This window comes from Falco cherrug, chromosome 4 (genome assembly GCF_023634085.1).
Source record: "Falco cherrug isolate bFalChe1 chromosome 4, bFalChe1.pri, whole genome shotgun sequence".
In the NCBI taxonomy this organism is placed as follows: Eukaryota; Metazoa; Chordata; class Aves; order Falconiformes; family Falconidae; genus Falco; species Falco cherrug.
Window position 1 is genome coordinate 3,222,757 of NC_073700.1, and position 6,261 is coordinate 3,229,017.

A 6,261-nucleotide genomic window follows, 5' to 3' on the forward strand; every position below is an offset into this window, starting at 1 on the left:
TGGCACACAATATAAAAAGCAGTAGATCTGTTGAGCTCCCGTTCAAAATTCTTTCCTACTTTGTAGGTTAGCGAAAGATTTTGCAAGAGTTGTGAGGATTTAACTCTGAAGCACAATTTATGGAAGTAGCCAGAGAAACATTTTTGGGGGACTATGTTGTTTGTCATTATGACTAAAATGTTTAGGTGCAAATTAGATAATAGCTCACCTGTGTAAGTGTTGGCTTTATATAGTATTTTTTAACTAGTTGTACTAATCTGGCACATTCTCAAGAACCACTGTAAGTAAATTTATTAAATGTTCCATTTTTTAGTATATTTGCTGAAACTGAAAGAGTCCCCTCTAAATAGTGAGACTGTTGCACGCTGCTATAAACAGTAACTTCTGTCTGGTTAGTAAGTAATATGATATCATCATTGAAGGATTTAAATCAGCTGGTATTACTCAACTAGTTCTTGTCACCACTTAGAAAACTTAATGAGAAAGCTTTCAAGTATCTATACTCACTTATCAGTCAAATTTATTTTTTAAATCCTATTCCCCTTCTTTATAGCTACCTGCAAACTCAAGAAGAGTCCTATCTTTCTCCACCATTAATTTTATCGAAAGGATGATAACAAGAGAACAGGACAACAGTAGCTCGCTATCAGAAGTATCTGGGGAAAAGAGCACGTAAAGAGAAGGTGTCAAAATATTTAATTGAGATCAGGTGTTATGAATTAAAATAATTAGCTAATAAGAAAGACACACACCCCCCCACCCCACCCCACCCCCCCCACCCCCCCTCGCATGTAAATTGTGTTCAGGATCTTAACCCAGTTGGTAGCAGCTCTGAGCTCAGTGAAGGGATGCTATGTTTCTATGAATTTGCTATGTTGTGTTTATGATGTTTAGTTGCTTGGACTTCTCAAAACCATAGCTCTGGAAAAATAGGTAACTTTTATTCTATCTTTTTATGGTAGATCTAATTACTTGACATTAAAGTAAAAGGGCATTACATGTATTTTTGTGGATTATATTGACCTACAATGTACTTACTCTAACAAGTGAAAAAAGAGGAAGCTTGTTTGAAAACAAAGTCTGGTAACTTTTCAGAAGGAAGTTATGCTGTTGGCTAATATTTAGAATTAAGGTAACAAAGAAAACTTTTGAAGGGGAATTATTTGGTGTGGTTTTACTTGAATATTTGCATATTAGAAGAAAATCTGGGGAACAAGGTTGCTAGAGTATTGCAGAATTGTCTATCTTAATTTTCATTTCACCAGATCAAAGCTTCTCCTTGATGTGTCTAGGGTAGATTTTGTTCTAGTAATTTAAAGGCTTTGTTTTCCAGCTTTCCTATAACGCTGTTCTTTGCTGCATTTCCTTAACAGGCTTTTGTATCTTTTAGGCTTAATCTACAGATAGTTTCTTATATCTGTTTATCTTTTTACTGTCTCTTATATTGGTTCTATTTCCAATAGCACAGTTTTTACACTAATAGCTTGTGGTCTGGGACGAAATTTTGAGAGCCTATAAAGAGTTTATCTGAAAGTTTATGTAAAGTTATGTCTCGTACCGATTTTGAACTTGGCCTCTAGTCTGTTTTTCAGTCTAACTTTTCCTTTGCTAACTTTGGTAAGAAAATCTGCAAACACCAGAAGGTCTTAAGTTTCATTTACACTTTCAGCCAGCACTGCTGTTGAAGGGAGCAGTTTTCTTCTAGCCGCTTGTATCAGTGTAGGTGTTTGCGTGGCTGCATATCAGAACAGATTGGGGAATTGATGTGGGTTAAAACCAACTGTGTTGAGGTTTGTTGTTTTTTTTTTTTAACCAATCTAGTTTTAACCAGGTCACCAACGTGCTTTACCACACAGGTTTGTGCTGGTACAAGTAAGAGAGATAGCAAGATTTCTTCTTCTGTTGACAGTGCTGGCTCAAAAGAGACCAGTACTTGGGGGCTTGGTTTGGTTTTTTTTAATATAAATTTTTCACATTTAGAATCTTGGCTGTGATTGATTCCATGCATTAAATTTGTGTAAGGAAGGGTACAATATTCTGTATGTTGCACAGTTGTCTTTTGCTTTTATTCCTTCTTTTTCAGTCAAGTTCAAATACTGCAGTGTTTCTCATGACAGTGCTTGGTAGAAGTCTGACCTTGAGCCTTTATTTCAGTTTTTGCCAACTACAAGACTTAGCTACAAGGTCGTTATTGTTTCTACCTTGCCAGTGTGGTCTCTAGCTCCTTAGAGTCAAGGAGTCTCACGGAGGTTGACTTTATTCAGTCTCTGAGTTGCAAGTGTGCACCTCAAAGCATATGCTAAGCATCATATTATAGAAAGTTTCTGTGTCGGATCTTCACAGAGGTATCTTAATACCAGCATCTTCAGCTAAAGATAACAGTTTTCACTAACTGAATATAAGAATCTGGATGCTTAGGGTCTGTCAATCCATGCATTGATCTAGCAGTTTGGAACTGGGCTCAGCTTCCCTGTGCACTTCTGTGCACCATGGACCAGTGGTTCCCAGTGGTTCTTCTTCACAGCATCAGAAATGTTGTAGTTTAGGTGGTGGTAAGTACTTCGCTAGTGGTGGTACTGCTTCCCAAGAATAAGCTCATTCAGTTCTCCTTCTGCTCTTGCCTCTGTGGATATTTCTCCAAGATAACTGACAACTTTATGTCCTTTAGATTCCCCACTACTGAAAAACTGTCCTACTTTTCCATAGCATGTGTCTGTTGCAGGTGGCAGCCTCCCATGATCGTACATACATACACTTGTTACTTCTTGTGTGTAACCATTCTAACTCTTCTAATTTTTATAAAGTAGTGGCAGTATCTGGAATCAGAAGTTCATATTGTTTGAAGTGTCTGCGTGTTTCTGCGATTACATTAAGTTCTCTATTGCTGAAATTCTTTTTTTATTTGAAGCACGGGTTAGGTTAACTGCTGCTGGTGCAGCTGCACACACACAGTTGGCTTGCTGTTTGTACACGCTAACAACTGAACACCAGCAGCTGTCCTCTGTTTCTGTGTTGGGTCTGAATTTCCTCTTGGAGAGCCTCCTCTGGATTCTAACTGAAAATATTGATGTTAAACAAAACGCAGGGGGAGGCACACATGTAATAACAAACCTTTTTGCTTAGTTTTGAGGAGGTTGGAAACCTTTTCACTTGAACGTTTTTAGGGAACGTGTGCTATTTGTTACATTTTGTTAGTAAAGCTTCCACCCCCGCAAGCTTATTTGTGACCCTGTGACTCATCAGTATCCAAGGTATTATTTTCCAACAAGGACAGAGAAATAGCTGGATATTTCTAGGTGACTCCTGCAGACCTGTTGCTGAAACCAGCTCAGTCACCACCACACAAAAGCTTACCCTTCTCTTGCTGAGAGATTGCCAGGTAACAGTTACAATCAATCAACAAATGGATTTTTACTAGGCAACAGTGATAATAAAGATACTGGAAATAAAAATGAGTATAGAAGTTGGTTGAATACTGAAATTTTTTGCTGTTTTTCTCACCTTGGTTCTGTCTGCTTGCTTGTTCTAGTCGGGAAGGGATTTCTGTGACAGACTGGCAATGTGTGAGAGGACATATTTTTACACAGCAACACTATAATCATTCTGTGGGATGCAGTGAAACACTGTGAGACAAAAATCGTGATGTGTTCCTGCAGGTGGTGTACTGCAGGCTGTTTCACTCTAGGCCAAGTAGTTATTTTGTCCCCAGCAACTTCTGAGCTACAGAGAACTGACCTCTATATGAGACCACGTATCACACATTGCCAGCTGAAATCCTGTGGGAGCTGGGAGCCGCTGTTTTGCAGAAGTGATCAGTAGCGCTGTCGTCGTTCTTACTGAATGCTTTAAACTAGTATCACACCTTAAAGCTTTCAGGGAAGTTGCACCTTAGTGTCTCTATCTGGGTAGGAGTGATAAGATAAAGCCGTGTTTTTATGGGTTCCCCCCCTCTGTGCAGATACCGAACAGCGATAAGGGTGTTCCCTTGTGCCATTCTTAGATGGAACAAATAGGAGCCACAGGTTATCCCCAGTGCAGTGCTTCCTATTTCAGCTCTGCCTTCCTGCATTATTAACAGTCCTGGCTCTGGAAAGGTAACAGAACTCCAGCCGTATTCCCAGCGGCATTAACCCCGAGCAATACCAGATGCTGCTTGTCAATGGTTCTGTTCATTGGAAGCAGTGAGGCAAGTGATGAAACACCAGCTGAAGGTGACTTCAGAAACAAGTAATTTCAATGGTAATAATGTTTTCAGGGGCAGTGACTGTAATAGGCTGTTTCCTTATCATCCTTACTTTTAATTCCATTTTGTGAGTATTTCTCTTTGTAATTGCATGATTCACTGTAGCGTTAATGAATCAGTTTTTCCTATGATATGGGTAGATGTTAATAAGTTGTGTCAAGTCAAGTGTGATAGGTTAAGGGTCTGATGGTTTGCGGTTCTGAGTGCTCACCATTATTCTGGAGTGCTTCTTTGGTATTTCTATGTATTTTAGTTGATCAGCTGTTAACTATAGCTTAGCAACATCTCATTACATAGTAGTCTGTGAAACTGAGTGAGATCTTGTAGTTTGCTAGTACAATTTGTGTGTCGGAGGGAGTTTATTGTCCAACAGCTTCAAATGTTCAAGTGTATTTAACTGCCTAAATTATTACTAATATGCTAATAGCTTTGAATCTGTTCATAAGCAAGGCAGTTATAGCTTCAATACAGTACAATATTTATTAGACTAATAATTGTAGCCACTAAACTGCATATTCTCATAATCATCTATTACTGAAACAGTATTGAAATTCTGAGCACACACTAAAAAAGGATCATTAAGCAGAATAAACAGCAAGTGACACTGAAAAATACATTACAGTGATATTTTAAGCTAATGCTTGTGTGGGCTGTGTGAAAGCACAAAGAGTTTATCTCCTACAATCCTGGTTTGCAATTTTGCTACTAAACAAGTAGTTTGTACTGCTACTTTCCTTTACCTGGCTATGCTGGGTAAGGCCCTTTATGTCCTGAAGCAGGAAAGGAAAGAGAGCAAGGTGGCAGGACTGAAAAATAGCATAAAGATGAATGAAGGAGTTGATGTAGAAAATGACTGATACGCAATTAATTAATGACCATGTCTTCAAAGTATCACTTTAATACAACTTACTTCATTTTCATAAAAAGGTTCATCTTAATCAGGAGGAAATGCTTTGTCCCTCAGTCCTGATTTATGTTCTTTATCCGTTCTGGGTTCTAATCCAAGTGGAGGCTCTGTTAAGCAGGCTCTTTCCATAGATGAAAGGGCAAATTGTCATTGTAGTTCCTTGTTTATGAAAGTATTCACTTGTATTATATTATCAGTGGAATCCTAGCTTCTCTCCTATTACTTAAGGTGATTTATTTGAAATTGTTATGGTGGGAGATACAATCAATGGAATTCATATTCTGTGAAAATTGAAGCTTTTAATATTGATTATAGTTTATAATGTCGTGGCAGGGCAGTAATGCATCATGTTTGTGAAAACTGAGAATGTGTGAGTTGTTTTGTATACTGATGTAGAAATGACTGTGCTTTTCTGCATTTCACATGCCCTTTTAAATGATTTTAATTTCCATTACAGATATCAAAGTCCATTTTCTTGTAGCTGGTCAGTCCTATAAGGTTAATATTTCATTTAATTTATCACAAACGCTGTTCCTTGAAGTGCCTAAGTAGATGTGTCTGAAATGTCTGCAGTTCACCTGACTAGTGATTATATTTACTTTCTTATTCTGCATTTAGTTCCATAAGGCTTTGTTTTCCTTATTTAGACCAATCTCAGAGGATTTGAACTGCTTTGCAGAGCAGCAGTTATAAGCCAGATCTTTCTTGTGGTATTTTTCTTTTGGTCTGTTTTAGTAACGTAATCTTTAAGATGCTGTGTTCTGCAAACTTTTTCAAACTGCAGTGCACTCGTAACTGGATAAATAGAAAAGAGGAAGTTGAATTTTAATTTCTGTTAAAAAGGTGTTTCTGTTTCCTTTTACTTAAAGGTTCAAAACTCTTGCAAAAATTCAGTCAATGAGCATATTTTGCCACAGCCTTGCAAGCTGCCTTGTTGGTTTGCTTATGGTTGTGTATTTTATGATGCATAGTTAATACAGCTATGTAAGAAAACAGTTTCAATGTGGGGGCATGGGTAAGGGCAAGCTGGCTGCCTCACTATTACAAATCACGTTAATCTCTTAGTTGATTTATTAGAAGTATGATATAGAATGGACTTAAGTAGTAATCC